Raw genomic sequence first — 23,039 nt, forward strand, 5'->3', positions numbered from 1 at the left:
CTTCAAGTGGAGAAATCAGCATTTTTAAAAGTTTGGCAGGTGATTCTGACACAGACCAGATTTGGCCACTGATCTAGGCTTCAGATTCTTAAACATCAGATTTGGGGGCTCAGGCATGCATTTAGAAGAGATTTCCACCCTCTGTCCTGCTCACTTCAGTCTTCAGAATCATGCATTTGATATTGACACGTAGATTTCTCTATTTTCCAGGAGCTGTTGCTTGACATTTTCCCACCAGTCTCCTGATAGGCTTTCCTACCAGCCTTCTGTTAATATATTACTCTCTTCCATCAGCAGGAGGATTCTTTACCACTGGCGCCACCTGGGAAGCCCAGTATATTACTTTTCTATAACAAACTATCACAAACTGGGTTGCTTCACTCAACAGAACTGTGTTCTCTCACAGTTGTGAAGGTTGGAAGTCTGAAATCAAGGTTCCCCACTTTTTTTCCAAGGCCTCAGAGGAGATTCCTTCCTTTCCTCGTCCAGCTGCTGGGGAGGCTCTGGAGGTTGCAAGGCGAGTGGCTGCATGCCTCCAACCTTGGCCTCCATCTTCACATGGGATTCTCCTCTGTGTCTTCTCTTGTCTCTTGTAAGGACATCTGTCTTGGATTTTGGGCTCACCTGATTAATCTGGGAGGATTTTGTCTTGAGATCCTCAACCTAATTGTATCTGCAAAGTCCCTTTTCCCAAAGAAGGTCACATTCATATGAACAGTTCCAGGAGTTAGGACATAAGCCTCTCTTCTTGCAGTGGCCACAGTTCCACCCACTACATCTTTTAAGTGGTTCAACAACAGTTTTGAAATTAAGCAGAAGATTCAGGATTTACCATTTTGTCTTTCTCTGAGGTTGAGTCTTTGGTTTTATTTCCCTTTTACAGGTAGAGCTGTAGGAAGTTCTTCCATGAAAAAAACTGAGCGGTTACCACTGGCAGTATCTACACTAGCGATTCAGCTGCCTAGAGAGCTCAGGGACATATCCTGGTGGGTCCTTTCCTTGTTCAGGAATCTCCCAGCCATCTAAGGGCCTGGGAAAGCCAGGTACACCCAACAGTCTCTGAGCATATCCACACTGCTTGCCTGCTCTGTGGTGGAAATGCCATCCAGCATTAACCTGGGGATGTGGAAGTCAAAGATATGTTTACTGAGGAATAACCATAAGTCTATTGACTGTTGACCTGGACTGACCTGGGTCAGAGCCAGTTTTCCCCACCCCCACTCACAGAGAGAAAGGTAAAAGTAAGGCTAAAATGAGACTAACCATACATCCCATCTTACTGCTTTCAAGTGGTCCTTTCCTGTAAAACCTCTTTTTGGTTGTTGTTATTATTCTGGTAAAGAAGGGTGACCTGTGTTTGATACTGAGACTGACACAGACTGGTCTTTCTGATGTTTCACTAACTTAATTTCTTTGTTCGATACAAGCTACAGGTTTCTCACAGTGGATTTCTCAGTTGAGGAGGAGGTTTCTCAAAACTGCTTTGACAGTGTCCGGTCATGCACAGCCCCTGGGCATCCCCAGTGAAGTGCTTTGAGTCACAGTCCCTTTAAGACCCAGACAGAGAGGTGGACTTGTGTCATTTCCCAAAATATACAGGAGAAGCAGATTAGTAAAAGGAAACCTTGTGCACACATGGGAGGGTTCTGCTGCCCTAGAATCAGCCTTTACATATGAAAGATCCAGCTCTGTTACTTGGAGGTTCATGTTCATTGAACCCCAATGAAACCAATTGTACAAATAAGTAGGTGTCCTCATGCCAGAAGGAGAGAAGCAAAAGGCAGAATTAAAATTGCTAGCTAAATAAACAACACGAGTGAATTTATTTGACCTTCTTTTCTCTTTGCTTCAGGATACCTGAAATTTATATGTACATGTTTTATGTGAAAAAGAGTGTTTTTAATTAAATAAGCAAAAAATTACCATTGATAAAATGTTAGGCAATAAAAAAGAAATCAGAAAGAGCAAAAAGAAGAAACTCCATATTCCTAGAGATTCCTGGGACTGTTTGTACAGTTATCGTCCTCACCTGATTGGGACCACGTGTTTTCTTATTAGTTGAAAATCTGGGTGAATCACTAAAAAAAAAAGAAAGAAAAAGATACTGCATAACTTAAATAATGTATTTAACTTAAAGATGCACATGAACAGTTATTTGCCAATCTGATGTAAGCCCAAGGCCTTTTCTTGGAGTTTGTGTACACTGATTAGAATTCTGTGTCACCTTCTACATATGTAAGCACAAGATTTTCATGTTTACTCTTTAAAGTGAAAGGACTTTTTAAAAAATTGTTTTTGGCTTCGCTGGGTCTTCATTGCCGCTTGCAGACTTCTCATTGTTGTGATTTCTCTTTTTGGAGAGCACAGGCCCTAGGCACATGGGCTCAGTAGTTGCAGCTTGCAGGCTCTAGAACTCAGGCTCAGTAGTTGTGCAGTGCGGGCTTAGCTGCTCCATGGCATGTGGAATCTTCCCAGACCAGGAATCAAACCTGTGTCCTCTGCATTGGCAGGCAGACTCTTATCCACTGTGCCTCCAGGGAAGTACAAAAGTGGAAGAATTTTTAGACACTTGCCATACAGTCTGAGTGCAAAATCATTGTAAATTTTTATTTCTCCAGTCTTCCAGTTATATTATACATAGATAATTCAATAGGAAATTTCTTTCAACAACTTGCTTTTTTCATTTGATTTCACTAAACTTTCAGAAAAATGGCTTTGAATTTTCACACTCATCTTTCATTAGCCAACGTGATATTAAAACGTATATATTGTTGCTGTTTCAGTCACTAAGTTGTGTCCAACTGTTTTGTGACCCCTGTGGACTATATATAGCCCACCAGGCTCTTCTGTCCATGAGATTTCCCAGGCAAGAATACTGGAGTGGGTTGCCATTTCCTCCTTCAGGAGCTCATCTAGACCCAGGGATCGAACGCTAGTCTCCTGCATTGGCCAGCAGATTTTTTTATCACTGAGCCACCAGGGAAGCCCCCAAATTACATATATGTAATAGTCATATATATATATATAGCAGAATTATTATACAGTAACAAGAATAGTGGCTTTAGCAGTTTAAGCATAAAGTTCCCAGGAAGGAGCTGAATGCTCCAGGATGCCAGAGGGCAACCTCCAGCCTTCATTTGACCACCATGTCAGTCAGTGTATTTTACAGAGAAGATGGAGAAGGCCAATTTATTCATCCAGTCAATTAAGGACCATCTGTCAAGAGATTTTCTACTGGATCTATTCTGACTTACTCCAAGAAACTCATAGGTTAAAACCTATTCAAAAAGCAAGCAGTCTTAAAATGGTTTAAAGAGTTCTCTGCCAAACACAGGGACCCACTTAAGAATATTAAGATCCATACCAAGACTCAAGATATTTGAAGAAGGTTCATAGTTACACAAATATTTGGCTTCTTCTGAAGGACCAGTAAATATATCAGTGAAGATATTGTGAAATAGGCAAGCTTTGTTCTGAGAACCTTGAACTTGAAGAGAATTGGTTGCCAAATGGTTTATTCTGATAAGGTAGTGTTTTTCTTTTAATTTCAAATGTGTACAACATAATAAGTGCTCAGAGAGCTTTATGCTTCCTGAGGTAGAGAAAGCAGTATTTCTATTCCTGTTTTGTGGACCAAAAAACAAACAAACAAACAAAACAGACCTAAAGGCTGTCTGTTCCATGAAGATGGTAATCATCATGAATTTTCCATTGTGATGCCTGATTTAAATTCTTTGCTGTCGTCGTGCTCCTCCCCATTTTTAGGGTGTTTAGTAAGCCTTATTGAGTGAGCTCTCTCCAAGGGGCATATCTGTTTTGCCCATTGATATTGGCAGTATCTGGAGTAGGTGGGTGAATGAATGAATGAATGACACAGGTCACATAGTTAGCAAAAGGTCACTTGTGCTTAGAGCAAGGTCTTCTGACTCTGCACCCTGTGTCTTTTTATTACATTGGGATCTAGTCTGTGCTGCCTTTTCTGGGTTCTTAATGTTCCTGAGACCTGAGCAGGACCCATTTATCAAGTCACAGACAGATTGTGACAAATAATATAAAGCAAGGTGAGCCACTCCCAATATTAACCAACATGTTGTCTCAATAACAGGCAAGTCATATGTGTTTTCATACATGTCTGGGAGTTTTTAACTGAGGCTTCATGATTATCTAGAAATGTCCAAGTTAGTATTTTCTTTTCAAGGTGAATGAACATCATACTTTAAAAGACTGTTTTTGACAGTAGCTAAAAACTACTGAAAGTGTCAGTCACTCAGTCGTGTCAGACTCTTTGCAACCCTGTGGACTGTAGCCCACTGGGCTCCCCTGTCCATGGGATTCTCCAGGCAAGAATACTGGAATGGGTTGCCATTCTCTTCCAAATATTTGTTATTTAAAACATTTTAACCCATTACTAAATGCTAATTATATCTTTCTATCAACTTTTGCAGTTATTGAATAATGTCCAATTTTGAATATTTTCCATAAATAATTGGTTTTCCAGCTGGTAGATAATATTATATATTTTCAGAAAGTTGTTTCTACAGCTGCTTATCTCTTCTGTATGTTGAAATTTCAGGCTTTTAGTTTAAATTGATAGCTCAGTGAACCTACATCACAAATCCAGTGATTTGTTGAGCATTTGCCTATGATGTGTGCCATATTTTAAGTAATAAATTTGGGACATTGTATTAATGTATGTAAGTTTATTTTTGGTATGTGTGAATTGATCTTTTGTAGGCTCTTCATCAGTTCTTCATATTTTAGTTATTGAATGAAACTAATGTAATGAAGTAAAGCAAGTGAGCACTGGGCCCACAGGAGACCCTGGAATGACCATGATTTAATCACCATCACTTGTGCATAGCAGTTCCAAACAGTTTCTACAGCATGTAGATAACAGTTCCCAAAAGTCATGTTCACATAGAGATTTACAGGTATCACATACAGCCTTACATGTAACTAACATTTTACATTTTAAAGGATGTCATGTCACATGTTTGTACAAAGCATAATTGGTGGTGGTGTAGTCTTTAAATCATGTCCAATGCTTGTGACTGCATAGCCTGAAACCAGCCAGACTCCTCTGTCCATGGGATTTTCCAGGCAAGAATACTGGATTGGGTTGCCATTTAAAGATAAAAGAAAATAGTTTATTTAGATAAAATGTTCTGAACATTTGCTATATATCTGGGACTAGGCTCAGATTTTAAATTCTATGTATTATTTCCTTTAATCTTCATAAAAATCCTATTTGTTAAGTACCACTATTGCCATTTTATAGTATTAGATTTAGAGGAATTAAGTAACTTTCTCTGGATACCTGATAGGCAGTAAACTGTAAAGCTTGGAACCAAACCCAGGTCTGGTTAGACCCTGGAGCCCATACTCTCAATGACTCCTATGCTGCCAACTGTTTGGCTACCTGCAAAGAAGGACAAATGATCCTTTGTTTGGTCCACTTTTCCTATAGATGCTTACCGTGACCTTCTTGACTTAATGTCACCTTTTCTTAAGAGTGAATGTTGGTCTTTCCCTGACAAATTAATGCATATCTTTTGAATTAATGAGAATATATTAACATTAGCAGTTCAGTGACAGCTCTTGTGTACTGATCACTGATATTAATAAAAGGCAAATCAGATTCAATGAAATTATCAAAACACATCAGCTGTGTGGCTGGATCTTCCAGAGGAATAAGAATTTGGATACAATAACACAGGCTCCTAGAAGGCTGTTTCAATCATTGGAAAATAATTTTTCCTAACTTATAATTCAGGTACTTACATGAGTTATTTACTCATGGAATGTCATGACCCTTTCATCTTGTCTGTATTCTCCACAGAACAGAAAAGAATGATCAGTAGCAAAGAAAAGTCAGCTGTGTGAAAACACTGCCCCTCTTCTCTTTAAATAATAGATGCTTCTTCTTCAGACTTCTTGGTTAGCATTACACTCCTGGAAAATGTCCACAGAATGTCTTCAAAAATACTTGAAGGCTTCTTAGCTTGAATTTTAAATGCTCGAAGGAACTTTACATTGTCGGTTAGACTTAACTATCCTTAATTATAGCTGTATAATAAATGAAACTATAATGAATCATAAAAGGAAACTATTATAGTCAGTAACACACACTACAAAGTACTTTAATGTACAACCGTAGATGCTGGTAAACACAAAATTGAACTGGGAGCAAGTGGAGGTGAAAAAGACTGAAGAAGAGGGCCTAAACTTAGAGTAAGAACCATTGTGTATTGCTGCTTGGTATGAAGAACACAGAATATTAGAGAGGTGTACGTCTGTTTGTTTTGTATTTTATTTTTTATTTATGGCTGTGCTGGCTCTTCATCGCGGTGTGGGCTTTTCTCTAGTTGTGGAGAGCAGGGGCTGTTCTCTGGCTATGGTGCAAGGGCCTCTCATCTCACCGGTTTCTCTTGTGGAACACAGGCCATAGGGTGCACAGGCTTCAGTAGCTGCGGCACGTGGGCTCAGTAGTGGAGGCGCACAGGCTTAGCTGCTTCACAGCATGTGGGATCTTCCCAGATGAGGGATCGTAACCCATGTCTCCTGCACTGAGCCACCAGGGAAGCCCCTAGAGAGATGTATGTTGGTTAAAAATACATGTAAAGACTAGAAAGCTAAAAGCAAGAATGTTGAAAATGGGGCATCAGCCTGGTGGCCAGCAGGCCAAGTAGGATTGCCAGGGGAAATTGCTATGGAGGCTGAGGCAGTGGCAGTGCCCTGGAAACTCTATATCGTCTTCCTAAACTGGCTAATAGTGGCATGGAAGATCCATTTGAGATCAAGCCCTGAGCCTTTGGAGTGGGAGCACTGACTGCAAGACCCTAGACTAGAAGAGAACTGAGCCTGGGGAGTATCAGATAGTGAGACTCACACAAAGGAAACCACTTGAATACAAGACCCAGCATCACCCAACCACCAGTAGCACCCTGTGCAGGACGCCTCATCTAAACAACAAACAAAACAAGAATACAAACCCAATCATCAGCAGACAGGAGTACCACCCCACTCAGCCTTGCCCATCAGAGGGAAAACAAACAAACAAACAAAAATACAATAGGGCATTGTACCCTATAGGAAGCTTACACAAACCGCTGGACTAACCTTAGGAGGGCAGAAACCAAAAGGAAGAAAGAATTCAACCTTGAAACCTGGGAAAAGGAGACCTCAAACACAATGTTAAAAAAAAATAAATAATGAAAAGGAAGAGAAATACTACACAGATGAAGGAACAAATTAGAAACAGAGAAGTCCAAATAAATGAAGAGGAAATAGGCAAACTACCTGAAAAAGAATTCAAGATATTGAAAGTAAAGATGATCAAAAGCCTTGAAAACAAAATGGAGAAAATGCAAGAATCAATTAATAAAGACCTAGAAGAATTAAAGAAGAACCATACAGAGACAAACAACACAATTACTGAAATTAAAAGTACTTTAGAAGGAATCAATAGCAGAATATCTGAAGCAGATGAACGAATCAGTGAGCCGGAAGATAAAACGGTGGAAATAATTTACGAAAAGCAGAATAAAGTAAAAAAGAATGAAAAGAACTGAGGATAGTCTTAGAGACCTCTGGGACAATATCAGATGCACTAACATTAGAATTATAGGGGTCGCAGAAGAAAAAGAGAAAAAATAAAGGGTATAAGAAAAATTTTTAATACATTATAGTTGAAAATTTCCCCAACACGGAAAAGGAAATAGTCAATCAAGTCCAAGAGGCACAAAGAGCCCCATACAGGATAAACCCAAAGAGAAACACACCAAGACACATACTAATCAAACTAACAAAGATTAAACACAAAGAAAGAATATTAAAAGCAGCAAGGGAGAAGAAACAAGTAATATACAAGGGAAACCCCATATGCTTAACAGCTGATCTTTCAGCAGAAACTCTGCAGGCCAGAAGGGAATGGCAGGATATATTTAAAGTACTGAAAGGGAAAAAAAATCTACAATCAAGATTACTGTACCTGGCAAGGATCTTATTCAAAATTGATGGAGAAATAAAAAACTTTTCAGATAAGCAAAAGTTAGGAGATTTCAGTACCACCAAACAGCTTTACAATAAATGTTAAAGGGACTTATATAGTCAAGAAATACAAGAGAAGTAAAAAGATCTACAAAATCAACCCCAAACAATTAAGAAAATGGCAACAGAAACATATATCAATAATTACTTTAAATGTAAATGGATTAAATGCTCCAACCAAAAGACACAGACTGGGTGAATGGATACAAAAATAAGACCCATATATACGCTGTCTACAAGAAACCCACTTCAGACCTCAAGACACATACAGACTGAAAGTGAGAGGATGGAAAGATACATTCCATGCAAATGAGAAGCAAAAGAAAGCTGGAGTAGCAATCCTCATATCATACAAAATAGACCTTAAAATAAACAAGATTACAAGAGATAAGGAAGGACACTATGTAATGATCAAGGGATCAATCTGAGAGGAAGACATAATAAATGTAAATATCTATGCACCTGGCATAGGAGCACCTCAATACATAAGACAAACACTAACAGGCATAAAAGGGGAAATTGGCAGTAACACAATAATAGTAGGAGACTTTAACACCCCACTCACACCAATGGACAGATCATCAAAACAGAAAATTAATAAGGAAACGCAAGTTTAAATGATACATTAGATGAGATGGATCTCACTGATATCTTCAGGACATTCCATCCAAATGCAGAAGAATACACCTTCTCAAGTGCATGTGGAACATTCTCCGGGATAGACCACATCTTGAGTCACAAATCAAACCTCAGTAAATTTAAGAAAATTGAAACCGTATCAAGCATCTTTTCCAACCACAATGCTATGAGACTAGATATCGAATACAGGAAATAAACTGTAAGAAACACAAACACATGGAGATTAAACAACACGTTTCTAAATAATCAACAGGTTACTGAAGAAATCAAAAGGGAAATCAAAAACTTTCTAGAAGCAAATAACAATGAAAACATGACAACTCAAATCCTATGGGATGCAGCAAAAGCTGTTCTAAGAGGGAAGTTTACAGCAATATAATCCTACCTCAAGAAACAAGAAAAACATCAAACAAATAGACAACCTAACTTTACACCTGAAACAAATGGAAAAAAACAAAAAACAAAAAGAAATTATAAAGAGCCACGCAGAAATAAATGAAAAAGAAATGAAAGAAACAGTAGTAAAAATTAATAAAACTAAAAGCTGGTTCTTTGAGAAGATAAACAAAATTGACAAGCCATTAGCCAGACTCATCAAAACAAGAGAGAGAAAAATCAAATCAACAAAATTAGAAATGAAAAAGGAGAGGTTGCAACAGACAATGCAGAAATGCAAAGGGTTGTAAGAGACTATTATGAACAACTATAAAGCAATAAAACGGATAACCTGGAAGAAATGGACAGATTCTAGAAAAGTTCAATCTTCCAAGACTGAACCAGGAAGAAATAGAAATTATGAACAACCCAATTACAAGCACTGAAATTGAAGCTGTGATAAAAAAAAAATCTCCCAAAAAACAAAAGCCCAGGACCAGATGGCCTCACAGGAGAATTCTATCAAACATTTAGAGAAGAGCCTGTCCTTCTAAACTCTTTCAAAAAACTGCAGAGGAAGGAACATTTCTAAACTCATTGTACGAGGCCACCATCACCCTGATACCAAAACCAGACAAAAACAACACAAAAAAAGAAAACTACAGGCCAATATCACTGATGAACATATATGCAAAAATCCTCAACAAATTTTAGCAAACAGAATTCAGCAGCACATCAAAAATCTCACAGACCATGATCAAGTTGGGTTTATTCCAGGAATGCAAGGATTCCTCAATATACACAAATCAATCAATGTGATACACCATATTAACAAATTGAAAGATAAAAATTATATGATAACCTCAATAGATGTAGAAAAAGCCTTTGACAAAATTCAGCACCCACTTATGATTAAAACTCTTCAAAAAATGGGCATAGAAGGAACCTACCTCAACATAAAGCGGAGTTGCTCAGTCATGTCCGACTCTCTGCGACCCCATGGACTGTAGCCTACCAGGCTCCTCTGTCCATGGGATTTTCCAGGCAATAATACTGGAATGGGCTGCCATTTCCTTCTCCAGGGGATCTTCCCGACCCAGGGATCGAACCTGGGTTTCCTGCATTGTAGACAGACACTTTATCATCTGAGCCACCAGGGAAGTCAATTACTCCAAGACATGTCTATATTAGATAGGTCAACAAAAAAACTCAACATAGCAAAGGCCATATATAATAAGCCTGCAGCAAGCATTATTCTCAATGGCGAAAAACTGAAAGCATTCCCCCTGAGATCAGGAATAAGACAAGAGTGTCCACTTTCACCACTATTATTCAACACAGTTTCGAAAGTCCTAGCCACAGCAATTAGAGAAGAGAAAGAAATAAAGGAAATCCAGATTGGAAAAGAAGAAGTAAAGCTCTCACTGTTTGCAGATGACATGATACTGTACATAGAAAACCCTAAAGATAGTATCAGAAAATTACTAGAGCTAATCAGTGAATTTAGCAAAGTTGCAGGATACAAAATCAATATACAGAAATCACTTGCATTTCTGTATACTAACAATGAAAAATCAGAAAGAGAAATTAAGGAATCAATCTCATTCATCATTGCAACAAAAAAAATTAAATATCTAGGAATAAACTTACCTAAGGAGACAAAAGAACTGTACACAGAAAGTTATAAGACACTAATGAAAGAAATCAAAGACTACATAAACAGATGGAGAGATATTCCATGTTCAAGGGTAGGAAGAATCAGTACTGTGAAAATGACTATACTACCAAATGCAATCTACAGATTCAATGCAATCCCTATCAAATTACCAATGGCATTTTTTCACAGAAAAATTTCACAATTCATATGGAAACACAAAAGACCCCAAAAAGCCAAAGCAGTCTTGAGAAAGAATGGAGCTGGAGGAATCAACTTTCCTGACTTCAGATTATACTACAAAGCTACAGTCATCAAGATAGTATGATACTGGCACAAAAACAGAAATATAGACCAATGGAACAAGATAGAAAGTCCAGAAATAAACCCAAGCACCTATGGGTATCTTACTTTAGATAAAGGAGGCAAGAATATACAATGGGGCAAAGACAGCCTCTTCAATAAATGGTGCTGGGAAAACTGGACAGCTGCATGTAAAAAATGAAATTAGAGCACATCCTAACACCATACACAAAGATAAATTCAAAATGGATTAAAGACCTAAGTGTAAGACCAGAAACTGTAAAACTCTTAGAGGAAAACATAAGCAGAACACTCGATGACATAAATCAAAGCAAGATCCTCTATGACCCACCTCCTAGAGTAACAGAAATAAAAACAAAAGTAAACAAGTGGGACCTGATTAAACTTAAAAGTTTTTCTCAGCAAAGGAAACTATAAGCAAGGTGAAAAGACAGCCCTCAGAATGGGAGAAAATAATAACAAATGAAACAACTAACAAAGGATTAATTTCCAAAATATGCTAGCAGCTCATACAACTCAATGCCAGAGAAACAAACAACCCAATCAAAAAGTGGGAAAAAGACCTAAACAGACATTTTTCCAAAGAAGACATACAGATGGCTAACAAATATATGAAAAGATGCTCAGCATCGCTCATTATTAGAGAACTGCAAATCAAAACTAAATGAGATATCACCTCACACCAGTCATAATGGCCATCATCCAAAAGTCTACAAACAATTAATGCTGGAGAGGGTGTGGAGAAAAGGGAATACTCTTGCACTGTTGGTGGGAATGCAAATTGATACAGCTACTATGGAAGATGGTATGGCAATTCCTTAAAAAAACTAGGAATAAAACCGCCATATGACCCAGCAATCCCACTCCTAGGCATATGCCCTGAGGAAAGCAAAATTGAAAAAGACACATGTATCCCATTATTCATTGCAGCACTATTTACAATAGCTAGAACATGGAAGCAGCCTAGATGTCCATTGACCAATGAATGGATAAAGATGTCATGATACATATACACAATGGAATATTACTCAGCCATAAAAAGGAACACATTTGAGTCCGTTATGATGAGGTGGATGAACCTACAACCTATTATGCAGAGTGAAGTGAGTCAGAAAGATAAATATTGTATTCTAACACATATATACAGAATCTAGAAGACTGCTACTGGAGAACTTATTTACAGGGCAGTAATGGAGAAACAGACATAGAGAATAGACTTGTAGACATGGGGAGAGGGGAGGAGAGGGTGAGATGTATGGAAAGAGTAACGTAGAAACTAACATCACCATGTGTAAAATAGATGGCCAACGGGAATTTGCTGTATGGCTCAGGAAACTCAAACAAGGGTTCTTGTATCAACCTAGAGGGGTGGGCTGGGGAGGGAGACAGGAGGGAGGTTCAAAAGGTAGGGGATATATGTATACCTATGGATATAGGGGCTTGCCTTATAGCTGAATTGGTAAAGAATCCACCTGCAATGCAGGAAACCCCGATTTGATTCCTGGGTCAGGAAGATCCCCTGGAGAAGGAATAGACTACCCACTCCAGTATACTTGGTCTTCCCTTGTGGCTCAGCTGATAAAGAATCCACTTGCTATGTGGGAGACCTGGGTTAGATCCCTTGGTTTGGAAGATCCCCTGGAGAAGGGAAAGGCTACCCACTCCATTATTCTGGCCTGGAGAATTCCGGCCATGGACTGAACTATACAGTCCATGGGGCGCAAAGAGTTGGACATGACTTTCACTTTCACTTTCATGGCTGATTCCTGTTGAGGTTTGACAGAAAACAACAAAATTCTGTAAAGCAATTATCCTTGAATAAAAAAAGAAAAAGAAAAAAGAATGTTGAAAATGAAGTGCAAGAATTAGGAACAATCAAAGAAATTACAGAAAAGAGAAAAACCAAAGCTAACCACATACATACCCTCTAGAATTATCTCTTTTGTCTTTGGTAGGATTCACACATTAGTCCATTTGTTCATTAATACCATAGTCATTCTTGAGTACCTTTAGCTCGGGCTCAGAGATAAACAGGAGAGCATAGTCCTTGCCATCACAAGGAGCTTAAAAAGGAATGGAGACATTTAAGTGAGTGATCATCTGGGGAATAACAAAGGCCGTGACTGCAGAAGTGTGAGATGCTGTCAGTTACAAAAGAAACAAACCTAACCCAGATCAGGGAGGGGGTCTGAAAAGGTTCCCAGAGGAGCTCTCCAATCTGATACCTGAAGGATGAGTTAGCCAGGTCATGGGGAAGGGGAATGAATGACTGTGAATCCTGAGGTGACAGTGCCTGGTGCAGTCAAGGAACAGAATTTCAGGACAGCTGAGGAGTAGAGCAGGGGAGGAGCAGTAGCGAAAGAAGACTTTGGAGGGAGCAGCATCCTGAGCTACCTTAATTGTAAGGTAGCTCAATTACCTGTAATTGAGCTTCATCCTAAAATCAGTGGGAAGCAGGAAAGTGATACAGTGAGGTTTCCATGTTGAAAGATGACTCCCTACATTGTAGAAATGACCTGGAGAAGAAAGATTGGCAGCAAGGAGATCAGGTTGGGGAATGGTGAGAGACAGTGAAAGCTTGGACTCTTGTTTCATCTGCTGAAATGGAGTCCAGATGACAGCCATTCATAGAGCAATGATGTTTTGAGAAGACAGAGTCTGGACGAGTTGTAGCACATTACTTCTCTCTGGAGGAGGGAGTGGCTACTCACTTCAGTATTCTTGCCCAGGAAATTACATGGACAGAGGAGCCTGGCAGGCTACAGTCCATGCAGTCATAAGAGTTGGACACAACTGAGCAACTAAACCACCACCACTCTGTCACCTTACTTGCACATGATTATTTTGCAGTATGCAGAGATCTTTCCTGCAGGGTATCATACCACCCATTGTTACATACATGCTTGTATCCAGTCAGCAAATATTAATCACCTGCTGTATTCTAGATACTGTCCAAGATGGTAGGAATATAGCATAACACAGGAAACAAGATTCCTGCTCTAGTGGAGATTCCCATTCTGTTTCAGAAATACAGACTATAAACCAGTAATCCTGTTCATCCCCAAGCTAATTTCAGAGAGTTATGAGAGCCATACAGGTAATAAAATGTAGCAATTTGTTCAGGAGGAAGACAGTTATAGGGAAGTGTGTATAGGAAAGTCAGGTAATGCCTGATGTAGGGAAGAAGGACCTCACCAGGCTAAGGGAAGGGCCTTCCAGGTCAGGGCCAAAGAAGATACGAGCACTGAAGCAGACAGAAAGTGGATGGTGGACTGGCCTGCAGACTGAAGTGTCTGGAAAAGGGGGAAGAAAAGGAGGATGAGTAAGAATGAAGAGAGAGGACAAGGCAGGGCTTTGTAATTCTGAGTAAGAACCTTGGATTCTATTCTGAGAGCAATGTGAAGTCCAAAGGAAAGGTGTCAAGCAGGAGAGTGATGGTAGGGAAAGTGGTAACAGGAATTCTGTTTCAACCATGTAATGTTAGACATGCAAGTTGGATAAAAAGGTTCAGGTGCTGAGTGGGTAATTGGAAATGGAAATCAGAGAGGAAGTCAGGGCAAGAAAAAGAGATGTGGAAGCCTTCAGCATATGGGCAACAGAAGCCATGGGCCTGGGAGCGAGGGCAGCTGGAGCAGAGAAGCCCATGGTTGGGGCCTTGGACCACACTAACATTTTGAAGGGGAGTCAGCCAAGGCTCTGGGGCAGGGGCTGGTCACAGGTGAGGTGAGAAAGCCAGGTAAGTAATCAGGACAATGTGATGCTACTGAAGCCACAGGAAGAAGTTGTTTCATGGAGGAGCTGGGCCACTGAGTCAGGTGGTACTGAGACATCACAGAAGAGGAAAAGAGAAGATGAAGCATAAAACTGAGAAGATTGAATTCTTGGGGACTTTGATAAAAGCAGTTTATTTGAAGTAACACAAAACCTACTTAACACAGGCTAAGGATGGAATGAGAAGTGAGACAACAACACTAGCAAGTCTAAACAACTCTTTTGAGGATTTTCTTTCCTTTGAAATGAGGGCAGAGAAAGGGAATGGTACCTGGTGAAGTTATGGAACCGACAAAGGATTTGAAGATGGGAGATAGCAAATGTGCTGGGATGCCAGTCTCTCTCTCTCCTGGAGAGAGAGACATTGATGTCACAGGAAGAGTAAGGATAAATTCAGGGACAAATTCCTTAAGTGAGAGCATGGGTGTAGGATCCAGAGCTCAAGAATAGGCATTGATTCTTGGGAGGAGGAGAAACCGACGGGATGCCCAAGAATGGGGCTCATCACCTCTGTGTCCGCAACAAAGAGGTTGACAGTAGAAAACAGCCAAGACTGAAGATATTTCTTGGGAGACTCTAAAAAAAGAAGGGTCTAGATTCTACATTTGTTTGGGGTTTTTCCCACGTGACTGGAGAGATGGCAGACATTCTCCATCTTTGGCCCTAGTCTTTGGATCTCTTCCTACAGGCTGTGGGAAGGGAAGAGCCCAGCTGATAACCAGGTTGTATGTTACACTGGCTTCCTCTTTGCTGATGTTCAGTAATCAGACTGCCTCCCAAAAGCCAGTGGCAAGGGGGAATTGGACAAAGAGTGTTGGTGATTTCTTGGTAGTTCATGGTCAGTAAATAAGCCATGAAGGTGTAACCCTGAGTCCACTTCTTAACCTTTCCTTCTTAGGCCAGTTATAAGAGAAAGCAGCTCTGGAGTTGAAATGTCTCCTTTCTCCTTTTGGTATTGTAGGGATCAGCAGCTGAAGCAGGTCAGCTTAGTCAGGGCTATATTCTATCCCAGGCAAATGCTGTCCATCTTCCCAGAAGGATATTTTAAATATTATTATTGTCAGTGGTTGGGGAAGGGAATGGTAACTCATTCTAGTATTCTTGCCTGGAAATTTCCAGGGACAGAGGAGCCTTGTGGGCTACCATCCATGAGGTCGCAAAGAGTCAGACACGACTGAGCGCACACACACACACACACACACACGCACGCACGCACTCTCACCCCGTCAATGGTAATGAGCACCAATCATTCCCTTCATTATCTCAGGTTAGTGACACATGACTAACTCTGTGTCATCTCAAAACATCCCCCAGGTGAGGGGGTGGTTTCAAAAAAAAGGGAAGTGAACTGTGTCTGGTTTCATTATGAAGCTGGGACCTGTATCTATCCTCATGCCACATGGGCAGGACACAGCGCAAAGCAGAAATCTTGATATCTCTTCTATCACTAAACATCCTCTTGTCTTAGATAGTTCTCAGTAGGAGAAATAAATAAACATGGTAAATATTTATTCTGAGTTTCCTCTCTGAATTGACCAAGCAGATTTCAGTGCAGCATACACAGGGAGCCAGTTGCTGAAGGTCATTTTGTATTGAGTTAGTTTTCATCTTGACTGCCCTCTGCTTTGTAAGCCTACTACAATTTAAGAATTACCAAAAGATCTCTTGAGCACAGTTCTCTTTCATGTGTTCTTTTGTTACTGAGGGGATAAACAGAAGGAAAGAATTAAAAAAACAACAACATCAAGGAATTCAAGCTGAGAGAGTTGACATTTAATAATAGAAATCAGTGTCAAGACCTATGGTTGTATCCAAATAAAGAAATCAGCTTCACAAATAGAAAATGCAGGAAATAGAAGGCAATAGCAATATATGAAAGATCCTCATAAGACTTACTTTCCACAAGCTCAGTCTATCAGTGATGGGAAGTGCCGGGGTCCAGCCCCGGTGGATCCAGGGTGATTCGAAGGTGGGGACGGAGTCGGCGTCTTTGGAAAAATACATATTTAATCACAGATATAGAGAGATTAGAAATGGATAGTGTAGTAGGAAGATTAGTGGAGAAAAAGAGGCTGAATAACTTGGATTACGTGGAACAGCATCCATGCTCCAGATGGGAATTCAGCCAGGAAAGCAAGAAAGAAGCGACATGGGGGAATCAGTCTTTCCAGAAACTGATCCGATTTCTTTATTTTTGGGTTTGCTTATATACCTTTTGTTACACATAGGGATGAATACAGAGTCACGCGGGGGTCAGCAGTCCTGACCTTTATCAAAATCAGGTGCTTCACATAAATGTATAAAAAAAGGTACATCGTCTTCTGGCCATGAGTGAGACCTGCTGACATTTTATGATCCTTTCTTTCTGATAACCAAAAAACTTATTTTTTCCAAGGGTGTTTTTTCTTAAACCAAGCACTGCCCTCCAAATAAAGTTACATTCCTATAGGGTGAGGGTGTAGTGAGTTACAATCAAGAAAGGAATTTATTTAACCCAAGGTTAACATGAAGGGTAGGGGACATGGAGATTTAGCAGCAAACATCAGCCCAACAAATGAAAATCCTTTCACCAATGCTCCCCTTAAGATCTGTTTAGTCTTAAGATATGATAAAGTTACATTTTTACATAGCAAGGACACAGTGATTTATAACAAAGTACAGTGATCTATTACAAAAGAGAAAATCCATTAACTCAAAAAGTCTAGTATTGCTAACATCAAAAACTACTGTATTTCCTTTTCTATATTCCAAATACATTGATTAATATATTCCCAAGTGCCTAAGGATATGGAGGCCTGGCGGCAATCATTGACTCAACAAGAAGAAAAAGCCCATGCTAATTAAGACTCTCAAAATACTCCAAAACTCTCTGTGCTGTTTATGGTTGAGAGGTAGTAAACAATCATGTGGCAGGAGTATGGATAATCCTGTCACACAAGCTAGTCTGTCAGCAGAGAGGTTTGACCTGAGACATCCTTGTCCCACCCAGAGCAGGGAATTAGCAGCAATTATTGACACAACAAATGAAAAAACCCTTCACCAATATAATTCCTAACCAACACATTATACTAATAATTTCTAACTCCACAAGAGAATTTGCCTTTAGTAAGTCTAAAACATCTCGTGCCTCTCAGATTGGGAGGCTATAAACAATCACATGTGGCCGGACGAACCTATACAGGTGGGCTAGATAGCCTTCGAAGGAATCCGTAGGCTGAAACACTCTTGTCACGCCCAAGAATTTTTATTGCCTTGGAGCTGCACGTTTACTCCTTCTCCGAGAGAAACGGTTATGGGGGAGAGCCCCCCGTAAAGTCAGAGGTGTAGGTGAGAGCATAAAACAGACTCTGGCTTTGGGGTTAGATGCTCGGGAACAGGGGGTTTCCTGAGGCTTGATCACGCCTTTGCGTATGCCAAGCCTCCTTCCTCATGACCTTTGCCATGGGCGGAATTCCTCACGCTGGCCCCCGGCAGGGAAGGAACTGCCCCAAATGTTAATGAAATCGTGGTTTGCACTGTAGGACTAAGAAGAAGGTAGATAGTTCCGTCTGCTCATCACAGTTAAAATGATGCTGAATTTGAGATCACATTTTGATGGATATATTGGCAAATGTATCGTTGGCTGTTGCATGGTATTAGCTTTAAATGATTGTTTTTTAATGGAGAGCTTTTTTTTTTTTAATTTCGAAAGACAATGGCTTGAGACAATGACAGAAAATTTGAAACCATGTCCAAAGTAACATTGGAAGAAACTAAAAACAATTACCTGGAGAAAAGACTTGGGGTAAAAATGAAAGATGGAGCCATGACTGTTCCCTAACATGTGTATGGGTGTTATCCTTACTCCGGTGACCCTGGAGGGCAGACCAGTATTTTTAGGTTATAGGGAGGCAGATTTGCCTGAGAGAGAACTCTAATGATAGATGCAGTGATGTTGTGCATATAATTCCCCAAAATAGAATTGACTGTTTCGGAGATAGTACCTTTCTTCTCACTGGAGGAATTTAATCAGAATCAACCACTTGGTGGTCAAGGCTTTGATGGTGGATTGTACCATCTAGCCCTTAAAATGCCTCTCACCTTGTGATAGTGTTGATGGGTGTTTATTTTGTGGAGCATGTAAGTTTGGTTTTCATCAACCATCTAATGCTCAAAATTCTCCAAGCCAGCCTTCAGTAATACATGAACCATGAACTTCCAGATGTTCAAGCTGGTTTTAGGAAAGGCAGAGGAACCAGAGATCAAATTGCCAACATCCACTGGATCATCGAAAAAGCAAGAGAATTCCAGAAAAACATCTATTTCTGCTTTATTGACACAGCCTTTGACTGTGTGGATCACAATAAACTGTGGACAATTCTGAAAGAGATGGGAATACCAGACCACCTGACCTGCCTCTTGAAAAACCTATATGCAGGTCAGGAAGAAACAGTTAGAACTGGACATGAAACATCAGACTGGTTCCAAATAGGGAAATGAGTATGTCAAGGCTGTATATTGTCACCCTTCTTATTTAACTTATATGAAAAGTACATCATGAGAAACGCTGGGCTGGAAGAAGCACAAGCTGGAATCAAGTTTGCTGGGAGAAATATCAATAACCTCAGATATGCAGAGGACAGCACCCTTATGGCAGAAAGTGAAGAGGAACTCAAAAGCCTCTTGATGAAAGTGAAAGAGGAGAGTGAAAAAGTTGGCTTAAAGCTCAACATTCAGAAAACAAAGATTATGGCATCTGGTCCCATCACTTCATGGGAAATAGATGGGGAAACAGTGTCAGACTTTATTTTTGGGGCTCCAAAATCACTGCAGGTGGTGACTGCAGCCATGAAATTAAAAGACGCTTACTCCTTGGAAGAAAAGTTATGACCAACCTAGAAAGCATATTGAAAAGCAGAAATATTACTTTGCCAACAAAGGTCCGTCTACTCAAGGCTATGGTTTTTCCAGTGGTCATGTATGGATGTGAGAGTTGGACTGTGAAGAAAGCTGAGCACCGAAGAATTGATGCTTTTGAACTGTGGTGTTGGAGAAGACTCTTGAGAGTCCCTTGGACTGCAAGGAGATTCAACCAGTCCATTCTAAAGGAGATCAGTCCTGGGTGTTCATTAGAAGAACTGATGCTAAAGCTGAAACTCCAGTCCTTTGGCCACCTCATGCAAAGAGTTGACTCACTGGAAAAGACTCTGATGCTGAGAGGGATTGTGGGCAGGAGGAGAAGGGGATGACAGAGGATGAGATGGCTGCATGGCATCACTTACTCGATGGACATGAGTTTGGGTGAGCTCCGGGAGTTGGTGATGGACAGGGAAGGCTGGCGTGCTGCAATTCACGGGGTCGCAAAGAGTCAGACACGACTGAGCGACTTAACTGAACTGAACCATCTACTGGATTAAAACAATGAGCTATGCAGGCCAAGTAAAAAGAGGTGGCCACTTCTCCCATGCTGCTGGCAGTACATGAGGATAATTTGATGAAATAAATATCTGTGAAATATTTTAGTGTTTTTGAAACTTTGGCTGCAAAATATGAAAAGGTCTTTTTCTGATCAGTCCTTATCTCAGGGAAGCAAAGAGAAATCATTAATTGCAGATTGAACACAATGAGCTGCCCCAGTTTTCTTCTCCCTCTTCTGAAGATGGGGTGCTTTAGCAGGGAGCTCTGGAGGGCACAGAAAGCCCAAAGTTGGTGAAGTTCATTAACTCCAAGCAAAAATATTGGTGTGATCCTTTGTTACTGTTATAGAGGATAAACCTTCAGGATTTTGAAACTTTGAGCCCCAAATTTGGGAATTTAAAATCTAAAAATGAGAACTTTTAAAAACAGATGTTGATGATTAAAACTAGAATCATGCCCCATCCTTCACTTTTCTTCTCGTTCAGTTGGTAACAGTAGAATTACCACCCCCGTCAACAGATAAAAGGACTGAAAAACAGGAAACAACATCAAATAGTTTTAAATTACTTTGGGAAACTCCTGAAAGTGGGTGTAACATCCATGGGCCTTTAAAAATGAATCATATTTATGATGTGCAGCTACTTAATTGCTTCTCACCGTTCACCCTAACGTTCACTGGTATTTGTCTCTTCCCAACTACACTTGGTCCTTCCTTGATGTGTCTTAACTGCTGTTGGGTTGGTTCCTGCTGGTACCATCAAGTTGTTAAACTAGCTGCTGATAAATATGTTACAAAGTATGTATGAAGAAAGAAACCACAAGAGATGAAAGAATTGGGTGATTTTTTTTTTAATGAAGCTTTTTCTCAGTTAGCCCATAGCAAGATCCTGATGTATTTGGTGGCAGAGAAGGTAGATGGGAAAACATTTAGCTACCCACTTTCTGCATGATCTCTCCAAAACAACAGTGGAAGAAACCTTTGTTGCATAAGCACCTTGATATTCTGAAAGCCCCTTGCAGCCACCTCAGCTTCCTCACCCAGGGGGTCAGTGTCTGCAACATCAGGATGTGTGATCCCCTGGTGCCCATCTGACCTGGCCCTAGCCTGTGTGCAGCCTGGGGCAAGGGCATAATTGAAACTCAAGTGCCATACATTTAAATATTAGAATGTTCTAAATCAAGCTAATAGACTGGGTGTATGAAATGTGTACTAACCTTTACCGTGACACAGTGACCTTTCAGAGGCCAGCTTTGAGGTCAGAATTCACGGTCTCCTTGGAGTTCCCATCTGGAGCGGGGTGGTTCAGGGAGAGCTGGTGCACAGCCTGCTCCCTTGTTGTTGCCTCTTGTCCTCCCATCCCCCAACTGCATCCTACTCTACAGGGGCCTGGATGCACGCATAGGGAACCCCCAACCCACTCAGCCAAGGTATACCTGCATTTCCTTCAACAGTTGCCACTTGGCTGCTTTAGTCGCCATACAGGTAGAGTAGCCCACTCTAAAGAGGATGGAGAGACTTTCCTGACAGTCCAGTTGTTAAGACTTCACCTTCCAATACAAGGGGTGCAGGTTCAATCCCTGGTCCAGGAGCAAAGATCCCACATGCCTCATGGCCACAAAAACTTAAAGCAGAAATAATATTGTGACAAATTTAATAAAGACTTAGAACGGTCCACATTAAAAAATATATATCTTTTTTTAAAAAAAATAAAGAGCATGGACTGGGGGAAACTCCTGCATTGATGCTGGAAGCTCACTTGGGTGGGAAACTCTGAGGCACTGAATAGCAGGGAGGGTCATGAGTTTGAGGTAGCGTCAAGGGCAAGGGTTTCTTGGCCTGACTTTTGGGGTTGTGCTGCCCATGGGACAGCTCTGTGGACCCTGCTGTGTCTCTGTTCCCTCCTGGTGGCGATTACTTCCCTCCACACGGAGGTGGCTGCTGCCTAGACTCCCAGGGCCAGAGTGAGTGGGTGCGTCTCCAGGAGGTGCCCTGTGCTTCTCGGCATGGCAGGCGCAGGGACGGGCTCAGTTCTGAGGTTTCAGGAGAGCATTTTGCCTCAAGTGTGTGGGTCCAGCTTCTCCTTCAAGCTTTGTTCTTGTTCGCTTCTGCATCCTCTCCTCGCTGCTCACACCTGCATCTCTAACTCGGGACCCAGATTTGAAAACCACTCTTGTTACCACACTCACAGACATAGAAAACAGACTCATGGTTGCAGAGGGGCAATGGGGTGGGGGAGGGATGAGGCGGAAGTTTGGGATTAGCAGATGCAAACTACTGTATATAGAGAATGGATAAGCAACAAGATCCTGCTCTACAGCACAGGGAGCTATATTCAATATCCTATGATAAATCATAATGGAAAAGAATATACATATGCATATATATGTGTGTGTGTATATATATATATGGGCTTCCCTAATAACTCAGTTGGTAAAGAACCCTCCTGCAATGCAGGAGACCGTGGTTCAATTCCTGGGTCAGGAAGATCCACTGGAGAAGGGATAGGCTACCCACTCCAGTATTCTTGGACTTCCCTTGTGGCTCAGCTGGTAAAGAATCCGCCTGCAGTGTGGGAGACCTGGGTTTAATCCCTGCGTTGGGAAGATCCCCTGGAGAAGGGAAAGGCTACCCACTCCAGTATTCTGGCCTGGAGAATTCCATGTGGGCTTCCCTGGTGGCTCAGATGGTAAGGAATCTGCCTGCAAAGCAGAAGATTTGGGTTCTATCCCTGGGTCAGGAAAATCCCCTGGAGAAAGGCAAGGCAACCCACTTCAGTATTCTTGCTGGGAAATCCCAGGGACAGAGGAGCCTGGCGGGCTATAGTCCATG

This window comes from Capricornis sumatraensis, chromosome 13 (genome assembly GCF_032405125.1).
Source record: "Capricornis sumatraensis isolate serow.1 chromosome 13, serow.2, whole genome shotgun sequence".
NCBI classification, from domain to species: domain Eukaryota; kingdom Metazoa; phylum Chordata; class Mammalia; order Artiodactyla; family Bovidae; genus Capricornis; species Capricornis sumatraensis.